Here is a 19,271-nt window from a genome sequence, read left to right on the forward strand (position 1 = left end):
ATCCATGGCAGCCCTCACGATACTCATGACCCGCTTTTGCGCGGGCAAGGATAGCTGGTTGGCCCGTAGCAACAACATAGCAAGCAATCCTGGCACATCAGAGGCCAGAGATAGCAATGGAAAACCCCGACGCAACAAACACAAGCGTCGCAAAAATGGTGGAAACGCCGAAGATACGTCAGTCAATGCCGGCTTTAGTGGCTCTAAGTCCGGTCAGCGGAAAAGGCCATACAATTCGGGTCCGTCCAGTTTGGACCGCATACTCGACCGTCCATGCCAAATTCATGGCACCCCAGGAACACCAGCTAATCATACCAACAAAGAATGTTGGGTCTTCAAACAAGCCGGCAGGTTAGGTGCCGAAAACAAAGATAAGGGGTCTCAAAGCGATGATGGCGACGAGGAGCCCAGATCACCGAATACAGGAGGGCAAAAGAAATTTCCCCCGCAAATCCAAACGGTGAACGTGGTAAACGCCACCCACAGTCCCAACCCGGACCGGATGTGCACCCTTAGGGATGTCGACTTAGCAGAACCAGTCGTCCCACAATATAAACTAGGGCCGATCACCTTCAACCGCACAGATAGTCCGGTCAACACCAATCAGGGCAATTCAACCGCACTAGTCCTCGACCCAATAATTGACGGGTTCCACCTCACACGAGTCCTTATGGATGGAGGCAGCAGTCTAAACCCGCTTTACCGGGACATGCTACGTCTTGAGCTTGCGTTGGTTTTCCCCGAAGAGGAAGGGATGATGCAACAAGGTATCAATCTAGTAGGAGGCCACGCTCAAGTCCGTCGTACCTGCACAAAACAATAGCTACTCGCAACCAACGTGATTAGGGGTTGTCAATCCCTTCACGGTCACTTACGAGAGTGAGATTTGATAGATATAATATTTTTGGTATTTTTGGTATAAAGATGCAAAGTAAAAAGTGAAGGCAAAGTAAAAGGCAAAGCAAGATTAAAGTAATGGAGATTGATATGATGAGAATAGACCCGGGGGCCATAGGTTTCACTAGTGGCTTCTCTCAAGAGCATAAGTATTCTACGGTGGGTGAACAAATTACTGTTGAGCAATTGACAGAATTGAGCATAGTTATGAGAATATCTAGGCATGATCATGTATATAGGCATCACGTCCGTGACAAGTAGACCGAAACGATTCTGCATCTACTACTATTACTCCACTCAACGACCGCTATCCAGCATGCATCTAGAGTATTAAGTTAAAAATAGAGTAACGCCTTAAGCAAGATGACATGATGTAGAGAGATAAATTCATGCAATATGAAATAAACCCCATCTTGTTATCCTCGATGGCAACGATGCAATACGTGCCTTGCTGCCCCTTCTGTCACTGGGAAAGGACACCGCAAGATCGAACCCAAAGCTAAGCACTTCTCCCATGGCAAGAACTACCAATCTAGTTGGCCAAACCAAACTGATAATTCAAAGAGACTTGCAAAGATAACCAATCATACATAAAAGAATTCAGAGAAGATTCAAATATTATTCATAGATAGACTTGATCATAAACTCACAATTCATCGGTCTCAACAAACACACCGCAAAAAGAAGATTACATCGAATAGATCTCCACAAGAGAGGGGGAACTTTGTATTGAGATTCAAAGAGAGAGAAGAAGCCATCTAGCTACTAACTGTGGACCCAAAGGTCTGAGGTAAACTAATCACACTTCATTGGAGGGGCTAGGATGATATAGAAGCCCTCCGTGATGACGTCCCTCTTCCGGCGGAGCTCTGGAACAGGCCCCAAGATGGGATCTCATGGATACAGAAAGTTGCGGTGGTGGAATTAGGTTTTTGGCTCCTGTTCTGATCGTTTGGGGGTACGTAGGTATATATAGGAGGAAGGAGTACGCCGGAGGAGCACCGAGGTGCCCATGAGGCAGGGGGGCGCGCCCTAGGGGGGGTGCCCCCCACCCTCATGACCGCCTCTTTTGTTCCTTGGAGCAGGGTCCAAGTCTCCTGGATCACGTTTGGTGAGAAAATCACGTTCCCGAAGGTTTTATTCCATTTGGAATCCATTTGATATTCCGTTTCTTCGAAACACTGAAATAGGCAAAAAAATAGCAATTCTGGGCTGGGCCTCCGGTTAATAGGTTAGTCCCAAAAATAATATAAAAGTGGAAAATAAAGCCCAATATAGTCCAAAACAGTAGATAATATAGCATGGAGCAATCAAAAATTATAGATACGTTGGAGACGTATCAGGCATCCCCAAGCTTAATTCCTGCTCGTCCTCGAGTAGGTAAATGATAAAAGGAGAATTTTTGATGCGGAGTGCTACTTGGCATAATTTCAATGCAAATCTTCTTAATTGTGATATGAATAATCAGATTAGAAAGATTCAAGACAAAAGTTTATATTGACATAAAAATAATAATACTTCAAGCATACTAACAAAGCAATTATGTCTTCTCAAAATAACATGGCCAAAGAAAGTTATCCCTACAAAATCATATAGTCTGGCTATGCTCTATCTTCACCACACAAAGTATTCAACGTGACTGGATACAACGTACAACGTTTGAACTCATTTTGTGATTTAATCATTTTGCTACTACTGGTGGACTGAAGTTAACCTATGTTCCAGGATATTCTACTCAGTGTAGTTGATCTCAATATTTTTCACTATAATTAATGAGAACAAACAATTTAGTAACAAGACTTAGAGACGAAAACACATCTTGGTCACCTTCTCCAAATAATTTAATTAAACGACTGGATACATATCAGTGCATTGCAAGAATTTACATTACATAACTCAAATTAACTTGAAACGTAACGTACACACTTTCACATGATATACCTAGTTGTTGAAATGGCCATCTCCAAAGTGATCCTAGATATGCTGAACGAAATCATCATATACAAGCGAACTAACCTGTGGTTGGATGGTTAGGAGGACAGTGGTATCCCCAGCCCACCAGGGTTCAAGTCCTAGACTTGACATTAGTGCTCGCATTATTCCTGGATTTATTTCAGGATTCCTGTATTGACTTTGTAAATCTAAAGATGCTATGCCGGCTCAGTCTCTCGGAGGTGCTCATAGGGGTAGGGCGTGCGTGCGTTCATAGGGGTGAGTGTATGCTTGTCTATGTGAGCGACTTTGATTGTACTCTGTTAAAAAAATCATCATATATAAACATGCTTTGCTCTATCACAAATAGCAGCATTTCTGCCCATTATATTCGTTAAACCATAGAAATGCTTATTGGATCAACTTAACAAGATGGTACTGACACTAACAACTTTGGTACACGATCCACAAAAGAAAATCTCTCCCATAGTGACATAATCTTTATTTGTATTTCGGCCTCCCTTTTAAGTTTGAACTTTTCCAGAATGGCACAAAGAAAATCTTACTACAACATACAAGCTTGTTACAGTTTATTTTTCTGAAAGTCTGAATAGCTGGCGCTTTTATTGAACACAAATGAAGCAAGAGCTACTTATTTGAACTATACAAAGAAACAAAAGAAATATAAAGTGTTATGCCCATCATTTTTGTTTTCTGCACCCATATTTTATCGCGAAAATATAGTAGCACCCTTTCATGATCCTCCTCTGATAATCAGACATGCAATTCATATTGGTCATTAAGAGTTTCCTATTTACTTTTTCATCATTGTATTTTGCTAGTTGTCATTGCTGCTTTTTACCTTGCTTGGGCAGTCCGTAGTAAACCTTGCAATATTTCAATCATGGAACAGAGTGGCAATGACAAGTAGCAGAAAGGCAACTATGTAAAAGAATACATGTAACTCCCAATCATGCAAGCCTCATTTTTACGGGATGAACATGAGAGGGCATTGCAGTTTTTCATGATAAGATAATGGGTGCAGAAAACAAAAATTGACGAGCCTAACACTTATCTTTTTTGTTCTTTGTTTACTTCCATTAAATAGTAAATATACTATTTTCCCTTGCTTAATTTGTATTATTTAGAAATAAAAGCAGCAGTTGTTGAGCCTCCTCTGATAAAGCAGCAGTTCTAGAAAAAAAATCGTCATAAGCTTGTCCCTGGGAGCAAGATTTTGTATGTGACCTTCTAGACAAATAAAAAAAATCCTGAAATAGAACAATAAAGATTTAGTTGGTGTGATAGAGATTTTAACTTTACGTCTTCATCTTCGAAGCACATTCCCCATGGAGCCAATCACCGTGTATTTCCAGTGTGCTGGCCCTCATGCCCCATTGAATTACACTGCTTCTGGGGACCACCATTGATGTCCATGCAAGCCTGCAAGGCACCTAAGGCTAGGTGTGAGCATGTGGTGGCAGAGGCCAAGGAACCTTGAAGCGCTTCATTTTGCTGTCAGCAGTGCGTCTCCTCATGGCACCTACAGATTCGTCCTCATGCCGGAGCTTCTAGCTATTCGGTCCCACTGATCTCATCCTCTCCATAGCACCTTCAGTCACTGCCAACTGAGCTTGAGACACATAATTTGATCTTTGTTTTTCTTGACAGAAGGTCTTTCTTTTTACCGGAATGGCAGGTGCTTTGCCTTTTCATTTAAAAGAGGGAAAAACTGTACAACATGCTGTCAAAAGCAGCCGGGAATGCAACTAAAAATATACCAGAGACCAAAATATTTTTTCCAGAGATGCAAACTGCATCCTGGCAGAAAAACTACAAGACTACTCCCACGCCTCCTTAAGGAGACCTAACTCATCTCTGATCAAAGAGCAAACACCTGCAGCATTCGGTTGTTCATGCCTGAAGATCCTTCTATTGCGCTCATTCCAAATGTTCCAAGCCACAGAAGGTCTTACATTGCGGCTACCCTGTGCGGTAAACAATGTGCAAAGTGGAAAACGTCTTACCTCGTCGAGAGGGGACGCCGTGCATGTTATAGGCAGGGGCGCAAGTCCCTGATAGCGCATACAGTTGAGATCTTACAAGAGAGATTACAACTTGGAGATCAAGCTAGGTAGAGATAGAATTATGGTTACAAAGATAAACCTCCGAGCCTAACCGAAAGACTCCTGCTAAGATACGTACGTACAATACGCCCAAAGATGTTTGACACGTACGGCCTGTTTAACACCCTCCCTTAATCACAACTTCATCAAGTTGAGATTATGCTTGAAATCTTCTGAAAGGATCGAGAAGAGGTGTCTAGAGGGGGGGTGAATAGACTCTTAGTAAGAAAAGTTGCAGTTTTTAATTTCTTTAAGTTGAAGTGGAGTTTTAGCACAAATTTAAACATTCACAATACATATCAAACAAGCATGACAAGAGTATATGAGCAGCGAAAAATAAATCATGTAAGTTGCAAGAATGTAAAGGGATGGGATTTGAGTGTGCAAACGCAATTGGAGACACGGAGATTATTGGCGTGATTCTGATAGGTGGTGCTATCGTACATCCACGTTGATGGAGACTTCAACCCACGAAGGGTAACGGTTGCGCGAGTCCACGGAGGGCTCCACCCACGAAGGGTCCACGAAGAAGCAACCTTGTCTATCCCACCATGGCCATCGCCCACGAAGGACTTGCCTCACTAGGGTAGATCTTCACGAAGTAGGCGATCTCCTTACCCGTACAAACTCCTTGGTTCAACTCCACAATCTTGATGGAGGCTCCCAAGTGACACCTAACCAATCTAGGAGACACCACTCTCCAAAAGGTAATAGATGGTGTGGTGATGATGAACTCCTTGCTCTTGTGCTTCGAATGATAGTCTCCCCAACACTCAGCTCTCTCTCATAGGATTGGATTTGGTGGAAAGAGGGTTTGAGTGGAAAGCAACTTGGAGAAGGCTAGAGATCAAGATTTATGTGGTTGGAATGGAATATCTTGACCTCAACACAAGTGTATGTGGTTCTCTCTCAGAAAATGTATGTTGAAAGTGTAGGCATGTTCTGATGGCTCTCTCCATGAATGAAGAGTGGGTGGAGGGGTATATATAGCCTCCACACAAAAACTAACCGTTACACACAATTGACCAAACTCGGTGGGACCGAATCAGAAAACTCGGTCAGACCGATTCAGTTCACAATGTGACCGTTAGGCTTTTCGGTGGGACCGACATGATCAACTCGGTGGGACTGATGTGCTAGGGTTAGGGTAAAACCTCATCTCGGTTTGACCGATTACACAAACTCGGTGGGACCGATTTGGGTAATAAGCAAAACAGAGAGTTGGTCAAGCAAACTCGGTGGGACCGATTGCATATCTCGGTGAGACCGAGATTATTGCAATAGACAACAGAGGGTTTGCAAGCCCATCTCGGTGAGACCGAGATCCCATCGGTGTGACCGAATTGATTAGGGTTTGTGGCAATGGCTATGTCAAGAGAACTCGGTGGCGCCGGATGGAAAATTTTGGTGGGGCCGAGTTTGACTTTTGGTTTGGGACATATGTGGATATGAGAAAGTAGTTGAGGGTTTTGGAGCATATCACTAAGTATTTTGAGCAAGAAAGCCATTAAGCAACACCTCATCCCCTTTTAATAGTATTGGCTTTCCTATGGACTCAATGTGATCTTGGATCACTAAAAGCAAAATGTAGAGTCTTGAGTTTTAGAGCTTGAGCCAATCTTTTGTCTTCATCATCTTGAAGGGGTTCCACATCTTGTCCACGCCACTCCATCTGTTGAACTTATCTAAAATATACTAGATAAAAACATTAGTCCAACAAGAGATATGTTGACATTAATTACCAAAACCACCCAGGGAGCACTTGTGCTTTCATCTTCAAAGCTTCTTGTAGGCAAAGGTTTTGTGAATCCATCCGCAAATTGATCTTTGGAGTGCACAAAGCGAATATCAAGTTGCTTCCGAGCAACTCTTTCTATGACAAAATAAAAATCTATCTCTATGTGTTTTGTCCTTGCATGGAACACCGGATTTGCAGAGAGATACGTGGCACCAAGGTTGTGACACCATAAGCATGGACTGAACCCATATTATCTCAGTTGTGGCATTTGCCAATGCCTTGTACTCTGCCTCTGTGCGCCTGTTTACGTGCACACCATGATATCAAATTAGGTCCAAAAAATACTGCAAAACCACCAGTGGAGCGTCTTTCATCAAGACAACCTGCCCAATCAGAGTCAGAGAATGCACTGACAAGAGCAAACGGTGATTTGCTGAAGTTCAGTCCTAAGTTCAGAGTGTGCTTAACATATCGAACTAATTGCAGCTGTCAAATGAACATTGGTGGTGCATGGAGAAACTGGCAGACTTTGTTAACAGCAAAGGAAATATCAGTCCTGGTAAGTGTGAGATGCTGAAGGGCTCCTACCAGACTCCTGTATTTAGTGTTGTCCTCTTGACTCAAGGGCTCGCCTTCTGCAAGGGATAATTTTCTGAGCTAGATAACAGAGTAAGAGAGGGTTGCACCCTTGTAACCCAGCCTTCTTAACCAAGTCAATGGCATACTTTTCTTGAGAGAGGAGAAGTCCATCCTTGTGCTTTTTCACCTCAATCCCAAGAAAGTAATGCAAGTCACCAAGATCCTTTAGAGCAAAGTCTGCACTCAAATCCTTAAGAAGTCATGTGATCGCTTCATCAAATGAGCTAGTCACAATAATATCATCAACATATATAAGAACAAATATGCATGTGTTGGACTTGTTGTAGATGAACAATGATGTGTTAGACTTAGAAGGAACAAAACCAAGTGCTTGCATTTTGTGACAGAGGCGAGCATACCATGCCCTTGGAGCTTGCTTTAACCCATATAGCGCTTTATCAAGCTTGCACACATAAGAAGGAGCATTCTTACTCTCAAACCCAAGAGGTTGTTTCATGTACACTTCCTCTTCCGTATCACCATGGAGGAACGCGTTCTGAACATCGAGTTGTCTGAGACTCCATCCTCTAGAAACGGCAATAGACAGGACAAGGCGAATAGTGGCCGCCTTTACCACCGGACTAAAGGTGTCCTCATAGTCTATGCCATATCTCTGTTTAAAGCCTTTTGCAACGAGTCTAGCCTTATAACGATCAATGGTTCCATCAGTTTTCCTCTTAATCCTGAAAACCCACTTGTAATCAGTCAAATTTTTACCTTACTGTGGGGGAACCAAGTGCCATGTTTTGTTTCTCATCAATGCCATGCATTCTTCATGCATAGCTTTTTTCCACTTCTCATCACACAATGCTGCTTCAAGGGTGTTAGGCTCATCTGGTTCACCTATGGAACATGTAATTAATGGGTTGAATTACCCCTTGTTGCAGCCGTGTGCGTCGTGGTTGTGAAACATCAGGATCAGTAGCCATAGAGGATCCTGCAGACTGCTCATGTGTGACCGCATCGGATCCCAATGAAGATGCTGAAGGATTTTCTGCGGCTGATTGTTGAAGTGGAGCACGTGAATTAGCTGCAGAGGATCCTGCCGGTGCATGTGCATGCAGCTCATCTTTGCGTGATGATGGCGCATCCACCTGGGTCGCAGCGCCGGTCGGACCCTCCCTGCGTCACGTGCCATCACGCCGCGTGTACGTCACCGGGTGGGTGGCGTACCTCGTACCGCAGGCAGATGGCGACTGGTGTGGGGCCTCCACCGCCCGAGAGCGCGTATCCCCCACGAGGCCGGCACGTGGGTCTAGGAAAGGCGTGGCGTGCGCGCCCGCGCCTGCGGCTGCCCCGTCAGCAGGAGGAGATCCCGAGGCGCCTGCACCTGCCTCGTTCGCAGGGAGCGATCCCGAGGCGGATTCGATCCCCTGTAGCTGGGAAGATCCCGAGGACGATTTGTCTCCCCCGGTGAAGCACATAGAATATGGCTCATTTTCAGCCGCATTTTCTGCAGTTTCCGCACTGTTTTCTTTTGTTGCATCAACACAAAACTCATGCACATTATTAGATGGGTTAGTCAATAGGTCATCAATATTAGGTCCCCCTTGATCAAAACTAGTGAGATGAGAGGGCAAAAGAAGGATTTCTTTGCGAAGGAGTGCACCAGCATCGGGATGGAGGTCAGCAAACGGAAATTTTGTTTCATCGAAGACCACGTCACGTGAGATGTAGACACGGCCAGTGGGGACATCTAAGCACTTGACCCCTTTATGCTGGGCACTATATCCTATGAAAACACATTGTTTTGAGTGAAACATGAGTTTGCGATTGTTGTAGGGATGAAGGTTGGGCCAACATGCACACCCAAAAACACGGGGAGACTTATAATCTGGTTTGGTGTGAAGAAGTCGTTCTACCGGAGTTTCATTGTTAATGACATGACTGGGTAGCATGTTGATAATGTGAACGGCTGTGAGGAAAGCTTCGTCCCAAAACTTGAGAGGCATGGAGGCGCCTGCCAAAAGGGCAAGGCCAACCTCGACAATGTGCTTGTTCTTGCGTTCAGCGGACCCGTTTTGTTGGTGAGCATGCGGACATGACACGTGGTGCGAGATGCCAAGATTTTGGAAGAAGGAATTTAACTTTTTGTATTCCCCTCCCCAATCTTATTGGACAACGATAATTTTGCTATCAAACTTGCGTTCAACAAGAGCTTGAAAGTTTTGGAAAACTTGAAACACATCTAATCTCTTTTTGAGGAGATAGATCCAAGAAAATTTACTATAGTCATCAATGAAACTGACGTAATATGTATGTCTACCAACAGAGGTAGGGGCTGGACCCCAAACATCATAAAAAATGAGTTGCAATGGTTTGGTAGAAATACTAGTTGAGATGGGATACGGCTATTGATGACTTTTAGCTCGTTGACATGAATCACAAATAGTTTCAACATGACGCTCACCAACAAACGGGAGCTTATTTTTCCTAAGCAACTTTTCAACTAAAGAAAAAGAGGCATGTCCTAAACGATCGTGCCATCGTGTGGACGAAAGCTTGATAGCACCACAAGCTTGTTTATTGAATCTTCTAAACTCCAGAATCAACGGGTAGAGCCCTCGAACACATCTACCTCGATAGAGGATTTTTCTCGTTACCTGATCCTTGATCAAAAAGAAAAAAGGATGAAATTCGAGAAAAACATGATTATCAATGGCAATTCTATGGACGGAAAGATGATTTTTGTGTGCACTAGGGACATGCAAGATTTTCTTAATGTGTAGTTTGCGACTAGGGGTACGAAATATAGAGTGACCAATGTGACTTATACCCATACCTTCTCCATTGGCAGTATGGATTTGATCTTTGCCGCGGTATTTTTCCTTCATGGTGACCTTCTCAAGCTTGTCCGTGATATGATTTGTGGCCCTGCTATCGACGTACCAGTTGGTGTCAATGCCGTAGGAACCATCAGCGGCGGCAACTACCTTGTCATCATCTTGAGAATCATCATCATCGTCATACCTGTACCAGCAGTCTTTTCTTGTGTGTCCAGGCTTCCCGCAGATCTGGCATCTTGGGGTCTCCGGACGCGTTCTGTTGCTGCCACCACGTCCACGCCCGCGGCCTCGGCCACCCGAGCACGGAGGAGAGTGGCCGTGGTCGTTCCCGCCGCCTCCACCAGATCACCCCTTGTAGCGGGGAGAGCCACGCGAGCGGGATCCACCGCCCCAGCCGCGAGACGCCATGTTTGCAGAAGATTTGAAGCCGCCGGATCCGTTGTAGTGGGCCATGCGCTGGTCGAAGTTGTACAACATGGCGAAGAGCTCATCGAGGGTCACAGGGATGACACGGGCGTCGAGAGCCTACACCAGAGGTTGATAGTCCGCCTCCAACCCATGAATGATGTACGAGACGAGCTCATCATCCTGGATAGCCTTGCCCGCAGCGGCCAGCTCGTCGGCATAGCCACGCATGATGCTAAAGTAGGAGGCAACCGAGAGGTTACCCTTCTGTGCGTTGATGAGGGAGGTGTGGATGTTGTTGATGTGACTCGCCGATTGAGACGAGAACATGGCAGCGAGCGTCGTCCAGAGCGCGCCCGCCGTGGTGATCGTGGTCACCGTGACCAGGACCTCGTTTGTGAGGTTATTCAGCAGGTAGCCAAGGACCTGCTGATCCTCCCGTACCCATATAGGGTGGAGAGGGTTAGCCGATGAAGTCTCCTTGCCATCCTTGGTGGTGACGAGGTGCTTGGCCGGCTCCGGGTTGGTGCCGTCGACATAGCCGAAGACGCCGGCACCGCGCAGCTGAGGTGTGATCTGCGTGCGCCACAACACGTAATTCGTGCAAGATAGCTTCTCTGTAACCTGACTGTTGAGACTAGGCGAGGAGGAACTGGAGGAAGACATGGCTAGGCTAGATGGGTTCGACAGAAGCTCTAGATGGGAAAAGGAAAAGCTTTGACTACCATGTGCGAAGCGGAAAACATCTTACCTCATCGAGAGGGGACGCCGTGCATGTTATAGGCAGGGGCGCAAGTCCCTGATAGCGCATACAGTTGAGATCTTACATGAGAGATTACAACTTGGAGATCAAGCTAGGTAGAGATAGAATTATGGTTACAAAGATAAACCTCCTAGCCTAACCGAAAGACTCTTGCTAAGATACGTATGTACAATACGCCCAAAGATGTTTGACACGTACGGCCTGTTTAACAAACAATTGAAGCACCTAAACAAGTACTGTAGGTGTTAACTTTTGTACAAGAGCTTAGTGAATAGTAATAATCTCTCCCCTTGATTATTCATCTATAAGCACTTTGCATTAGATGTGCTCTTAGAATATTTCTTCCTTCAAACTGCCCCCTAGGTCACTTTTCTATGGTGTTTCAACTAGCTTACATTACAGGGTGCTACATGTTTTCTTGCTTTGAAGTCATGAGTTACAGCTTCACCAGAAATCAGTAAGATATATTGCCTACAAATTACTAGTATCTAGGTGCCATTTAAATCATACTTACAAAATATAAATAAGATAGGATACAAAAGTAGTTACAAAGCCTGAAGTTTATAAGTTTATAAGTTACAGTAGCGCCCATTTCCCCTTGGGCCAGATAAAATCGATGCTTCAGGTGGAACTGAATATGTTGATTGATTATGCTGGACAGACATTACTGGATTTGCATTCATAAGGTTGCAATCAATGTTAGTTTCTATATTCATTGAACCTTCCAGTACCTTGACCACCGATGACATTGAAGGCCTTCTACTGCTATCATTTTGCAGGCACCACATTGCAAGCTTCAACAATTGAACTGCTTCCTCTTGGTGTAAGACCATGTCCTCACTATGGTTGTCAATCAAATCGATAAACTGATTATCTTCAGCCTTTTTTTGTATCAATTTGATGAGCTGAACACTCTCCTCGGGAAGAGATATGTCAATATTTTTTCTTCCACAAATTACTTCCATGACAACAACTCCAAAGCTGTAGACATCAACTTTTTCAGTGATTTGGGACGTTAACCATTCAGGTGCCAGATACCCAGGTGTGCCCCTCATCATTGTCATTACTTTGCTTTGGTCCCTGTCTATTAGCTTAGATAGTCCAAAATCAGCCACTTTGGCGTTGAAATTCTCATCTAAGAGAGTATTTTGTGGTTTGATGTCCAAATGAGCAATTATTCGCCTGCACTCCTCGTGGAGATAGCATAGGCCTTTGGCAATATCTAGAATGATCATGTGCCGGGTGCACCAATCAAGAGGGGCATTGTTATGGCGGTAGTAGATCCACCTATCAAGTGACCCTCTCTGTACATATTCATATACTAAAAGTCCTTCAGATTTCTCTGCACAAAAGCCGATCAGTCTAACAAGATTGATGTGTTCAATGCTGCCAATAGTCTCGACTTCAGCCAAGAATTCTTTCTTTCCTTGTCTAGCACCTTCCAAACGTTTTACTTTTTTTTGAAAAGGGGGACTCCCCGGCCTCTGCATCAGAGTGATGCATACGGCCATCTTATTAACCAAATAAAGCAGTGTGAACATGGTTCCAAGGTCTCCAAAAGTAATGAAAAAGTAAAGAAAGCTCACACAGAGCCAAAACGGGCTAGAAACACCAACTAGCCATGAAAAGATGCCACAACCGGCTGGCTAAAACTAGGTAGGTAAACTAAATGCCTATCCTATTACATGACCGCCATCTGAAGATATCCCGAGCTACCATCTCCCAGCGGAAAGATCCAGTAACCAAATGCTCCCTGGCCTCCGTCCGGGTGAGTAGCGACCACAAACGGATCAGTGCCGTAGTTCGGAATATAACCTGCAAAAAGTGGATACATGATATTCTGTTAAAAACCAAATCATTTCTGCAAGTCCAGATAGTCCACATCAAAGGGCAAACACCAACCCGAATGTGTCTCGCTAAGTCAGGCTTAATCCCATTAAGCCATGTCCCAAATAATGCGTTAATAGAATTCGGTGGATTGATATTAAAAGCAATGTGGACCGTCTGCCAAAGTACTTTGGCCAACGGGCAATCAAAAAAGAGGTGTTTGATTGTCTCATCCCGATCACAGAAACTACACCTAGTAGGTCCTGTCCAATTACGCTTTATCAAGTTGTCCTTGGTTAAAATAACTTGTTTATGGACAAACCACATAAACACTTTTATTTTCAAAGAAACTTTGACATTTCAAACATGCTTGGAGGTAGGAATGGAGTTCGAATTTATAACATCAATATACATTGATTTAATTGTGAATACTCCAGACTTAGTCAGTTTTCAGCGTAATTCATCGGGTTGTTGAGAAAGCTGGACCTCCATCAGTCTCCTAACTAGACGGAGCCATTCTTCCCAACGATTGCCCGTAGCGTCCGTCGGAACTGAATATTAAGGGGGATAGATTGAAATACCGATGCGACGAACACCTCATGTCGTTGAACAATACAGTACAAAGACGAATATTGGATGGCCAAGGGTGTGTCACTGAGCCAAGTATCCTCCCAGAAACGTGTACTAGTGCCATTTCCAATAACAAACTTTATCCTATTAAACAAAGATTGTTTAACTTTCATCAGTCCTTTCCAGAAAGGTGAATCGGTCGGCCTGACTGTAACCTGAGACAAAGTTTTACTGCAACTCTCTCTTCATCTATTTTCCCTTCAAAAACTGTTCCAAACCCACCACCTCCGAGCTTTTTACTAAAGTCTCCAGTGCATTCTCTCAAGTTTTCGAACGTGTACCTCACTGTCATTCCAGGAATTTGGTCAAAATCTAATTCATCATCTAACTCTTGGTACTTCTTCCTTCGCACATAAAGAATGACAGCAATGACTAGCAGTACAAGAATAGTAGTAGCTCCAAGTGTAGCACCTAACATCACCTTCCTTTTGTTTGCATTAGAGGCAGAAGTTGAGGGGCTAAGCTGCACCTTGAGGTAAGCAGAGGAGTTGTAGTGAACAATTTCAGGTTGTATTGATTGCAAGGAGAAGACCCTGGTCACCCACATACACGTTCCAGCAGAATCATTCTGGCCATACCTGAACATCACGGCCCTGCAGGAGCAGTTCTTCAAGCAAGCTTGCTTACAGTCTTCTCCGTTTGTTACATTCGCAACGATGTGTCTGGCATCAAAATAAGAAACGTCTGTAAGAGTCAACAACTGATGGTGTTGCATTTCCTGACAAGAGATTGGAGTCAGTGATGCACAGCCAAGATTTGGCTTCCGCTCATCGACCGGCTTGAAGTAGCTTGAACTAGAATTACTCTGAAGCGGACAAGCACATTGCCCCCCTGTGCATATACCATACTCTCCGCATACTGTTGGAAAGGCACAATCATCAGGGAATAGTTTGATTACATCAGACACTACAGCCCATTTTGCATCTGCATTAGACCATTCGTAGAGCCTCAGGTGCCCGTCTGACTCCAATCTCATGTACTGGGTGGAGTTAGCTGCTGGTAATTGGATACTCGTGTCTGATTCATCTGATTGCTTGGACTGCACAGAGATGCTGAGGCTGCCATTCGTGAAGGTAACCTTTGTTGGATCTTTTCATGTCTTGTTTTTGTTCACCGATTTCGAAAAATAGAGTTGTGGTGATGTGGATCCGACATAAGCATACAATCCATCAGTTTGAACTGTCATGTACAACTGATTCTCTGTCCAATTTGTTGCAGAAGTACTTGCTACGAGCCTCATACCTTCCAGAAGTGACTGCCCAGGGACCAATGCATCAGTAGGGTGAGCAAATGACTGCCACACTGTTGCATTTTTCTGATCAAACAACACCAAATTACCAATCTCGGTGATCATCATGCCTGCTACAGACCGCCCAGAGCTTCTGCTCGACCAGACCAGGCTAGCATCAGCATCACGGAGGACCAAGTTTCCATCCAAGGAAAGCTCAAGGGTCGCGTTTTCTCTGACGAGGCGAGCCCGGTTGGCAGACCAGACCACCTGTGGAGTCCCAGTAGTCGGCATGGTGATCTTGGCACCACTATTGGTGTAGACAATGAAGACAGCGAAGAGGAACACGTCGCAGGGGGAGGCGCAGACGAATCCTGTGGCGAAGGAGGGGCCATAGAAGGTTTTGGGTGAACGGAGGACAATGGCCTGCACGGCTGAACCGTCGGAGTAGCTGACGCTGTGTGGGAGGAAAGCTTTGTTATTGATTCACAGCGTCGAGAGGTTTGCTGCGGGGTAGTCGAAACGCTGCGACGCAGAGAGCAATGGTGCTGCAGCTGCAAGCACGATGAACAAGAGACGGTAGAGACCGGCAGGGCCCATGGAGACTGTAAGAAGAAGCAGCTCTTGACTTACGACTTTAGGAGAGAAAAGGAGCAAGTAACCGGGGTCCGGGGGCTAGTGCGGGGATGAGCTTTCAGCGGAGAAAAAGATCTCACCTGGGTTATGCAGAATCAGTGAAGCAGATGTGAGCTCCGCGGAAAGAAGCAGTCAACAAGTCTTCGTCCTGCTATTCTCAGCATCCTAAGTTCACAACCATACCACGCGGTGTTTTGGGCGCTTCGTGTTTGACCATCGCCGGAAGGTGACTTATTGGCTGCTCCTGCAGGCCCAAGTCATTGTCGGGTTGGTTGGATGCTTGTCTCGTGGTTTAGAGCTATTTTAAAGAAGAAAATGTGTTGATGCCACAGAAGTTACTAGTAGTGTAGAAAACGTTCTTATATTATGGGACGGAAGGAGTACTAGAGTATTCACAGAGTAAATGCAGTCCTCTTGCTACTTTCCTTGTGCACATCGTGAAAGATGGATCACGATGATTACTTAGGCAAACTAATCAAGCAAGCATGGGTATATGCAAGGCAACTACTAGGTCAGCTTTTGCTTATAATAATCTAATTAACGGTGGTGCTGTTGGCCGCCGGATCAGAAAGACGGGCTCGCCTTCCTCTGTTCATACCATTCTCTTGGGATTTTTGCAGGTTGGATTAGTCCGACTACTTCCAAATGATCATTGGTTGGTTGGTTGGCTACTTCTGCCGGGCCAGGGCATTGGCATGGTAGGTGAAGATCCGCACCTAACTGCGTCAACCGGTTGCTTTTCCGTGTGCTAGTACCGTGGCTTTGAGCATACTATTTTTCTCCTCTCCTTCCCTGCTAGTATATGAATAGGAAGGACAACACGTCTTGACTCAGCAAACGAAATTATCGAAGTATATGGTGGGGCGTCCTCTTGCTACTATGGTTAGAGCAACTCTAGCCGAGTCTCCATATCATGATCGTCATAATAAATATAGAGTTGTATATGGATATGGAGGTCGCCCAGGCGACACGCAAACTCAGAGTCAGACATATCTCAGCCTCTATATTTTTTCTATTTTCTCATTTGAACACCTGAATTTCCTCCAAATTTTAAAAATTCACACATCAAGCAATCATGGACATAGTTTTTGACATGTTGCATCAACAAAAGGATTAACTGGTGACATGGCCAAATCACATGCCGTCTTCATGTGCACCGTCGCCTCCCCCGGCATGTGCATTGTCCCTCTTCCGATGTGTGCAGTGTGCTCTTCTTCAAGGTTCCTCGGGCTCCTAAAGCGTACGATGATATTCCACGCCTTCACCCAAAATTTTCGAGCCACTGGACCCATTGTACTCAGATCCATCGTGATAAACTGACTCTGGGTGATTAGGCGGTCATCTCTCAGCCGACCGCCTTAACTTGGAGCTTACATGACTCCATCTTCGCCTTAAGTTGATGCCTCTTCTCCTCAATGTCTAGCTCGCGGATCGACGACGTTTGTCCAGGAATCACCAGTCACACTATTGAGAAATGATTTGGCATTGAGGGTCGATTCCCCCAAATTTAGAAAATCGTTCCTAAATCACAAATATTGCACATTTGCCACATTTTTCCACTGTCACCTTGCACATTTGCCACCCAATCACTGGTGACCCCTACATACAACCTTTCAAGTTGGTGCCTACCTCAAACTTGTAACATGTATTTTCTAGGTTTTTTGGTGAATTGAAGATTCAAATTGAGTGCACGGCAATCATACTATGAAGAGGGGCGCAAGCAAAGTTTTCTGGTATGAGCCCTAAGAATGTATCCTTAACCAAATTCTTCAAATCCACTCTCTACCTATTCCATTATATGATCTTTTATAAGCACCGGTTTATCTAAAGATTTTTGTCTTCTGGTGCTACCAAGTCACTTAGGGTTACTCATACTGAGAAAACTGACCATTTTTCTACTGTTTGATCATCGTTCCTTTTGTTCCAAACTGCTCATGCAATCCTGGTTGAAAGGTTGTTTGTTTGCTTCGGCTCTTCTGAGTATAACATTTCTCGTTGACACATCTGAGTCGCTTCATGTTGCTTCTCTGTGAGTTACGGTATAAGTTCGGTACCTCCGATCTTTTTCAATAGGAAATTTCATGGTGTGCCTCGGCCTTTTTATGCAACTTCTCATTCCGAGACCTACTCTGTCTACTATGATACTACAAAGCTATGGGTTTTACATGATACTTCTAAGCCGTTCTATTTCAACCGAACTTCTGACTGTTGTTTTCTATCTGGCTCATGAGCATTGCCTTGGTCGTTCAAATTTGTTTGAACGGTCTAGGTACTTCCACAAGTTTTCTTATGGCACTTCCTAGCTTATTACCTTTTCTAGTAATTGTCAGATTCTGGAATCTCTATATGAATATCTTCTCGTACCCTTTCGTAGTTGCATCCACCGTATCCATTCCACCCCAAATCAGCCTCCTCCCCTCACTCCACTCCACTCCGTCCATCAACTAGATATTGGACGAGGGATCTAAGGCAAGAAAAGAGGAAAAGAAGTATTGGGTGATTCCATGTTACTTCCACTACTGCAGGATGCTGCTAACGCGACATTATGATCAGAGACCTTTCGACGAAACTGTGTGCGATGCCATAATCGCAAACGATGGTGTAAAAAACCCATCAAAAAAGGTACTAAACATTTGCGATGGAGGATGCATCAAACACGGTTCAGATTTTAGTTGCGTGTGCGATGCAGGGCATACAGTTCAGCTCAATTAACTGTTTGCAATGAGGAGGAACAAAAGAAATGGGCAGCCAGATGAAGGTGTGTGATATATAGCATACAGTTCACTCGAATAAACTGTTTGTGATTAGGCAATACAAAAAAATGGTCAGCCAGATCAAAGGTGTGTGTGATAGACGGCATGCAGTTCACTCGGATGAACTGTTTGCGTTGAGACATGAGAACATAAACGGTTCAACTTAACAAGATGTGTGTGATACGCGGCAAACAGGTCTGTAATCGGAAACGTGTGCGAAGACCAATTACTGCTAACAAGTCGTGTGTGTTGTGAGCAAACGATTGCTGGTATACAATTGTGAGTGATTGATGAAAACATCACCGACGGGTTCCATTGTTTAGTCCGTGTGCGATGTGATTTTCTTTGTCCACACAACATCTACACTCTGTCTACAGACTATCAACATATATACTTAAAAAGACAATATTGCATAACCAAATTAAGAATACAATTACACAAGTGACTACACATATAACATTTCCACACACCAAAGTAAGCAATTACATGCATACTAAAGTAGGAGAAATGATGATCTAATCATCTACTTATTGTTGCGACGACGCTTGCCATTGCTCTGCTTCCGGCTGGATCCCTGGCCGTTTTGGGGAAGGAGGCACTTCCTCGTGTCAACGATCCGCCTGTACATGTCATAGCTTGTGTACGCCTCCTTAGCCGCGTACACGACGTGAGCTTTTTCGAGTTTCTCCATCCAGGCCGAGTGCTAGTCACGCTTGTCCTTGTTGCATGAATCCTTCATGTCTCTGTAGTAGGGGTCGATGATGGCCTTGGTGAGGTGAACCAGTGAGTCCTTCTCATGCTCCTTGCTGCCCCGGATCTTGTATTGGCCCTGGATGTCGACAAGATTCTGGTAGGCGATGCCTGAATTCTCGAGCGCCTTTACATCGTTGGTGATGTCCACCGTAGCGAAC

The 19,271-nt window shown here is 44.6% G+C and overlaps 1 pseudogene; it reads right to left on the reverse strand.

The window, feature by feature from the left end:
* Window positions 1-11,855: 11,855 nt before the first annotated feature.
* LOC125537865 (G-type lectin S-receptor-like serine/threonine-protein kinase SD2-5) lies at window positions 11,856-15,674 on the reverse strand (annotated as a pseudogene).
* Between the last annotated feature and the right edge of the window lie 3,597 nt (window positions 15,675-19,271).

The sequence above is a fragment of the Triticum urartu genome, chromosome 2A (assembly GCF_056163025.1).
Source record: "Triticum urartu cultivar PI428250 chromosome 2A, HENAU_Tu73, whole genome shotgun sequence".
Taxonomy (NCBI): Eukaryota; Viridiplantae; Streptophyta; class Magnoliopsida; order Poales; family Poaceae; genus Triticum; species Triticum urartu.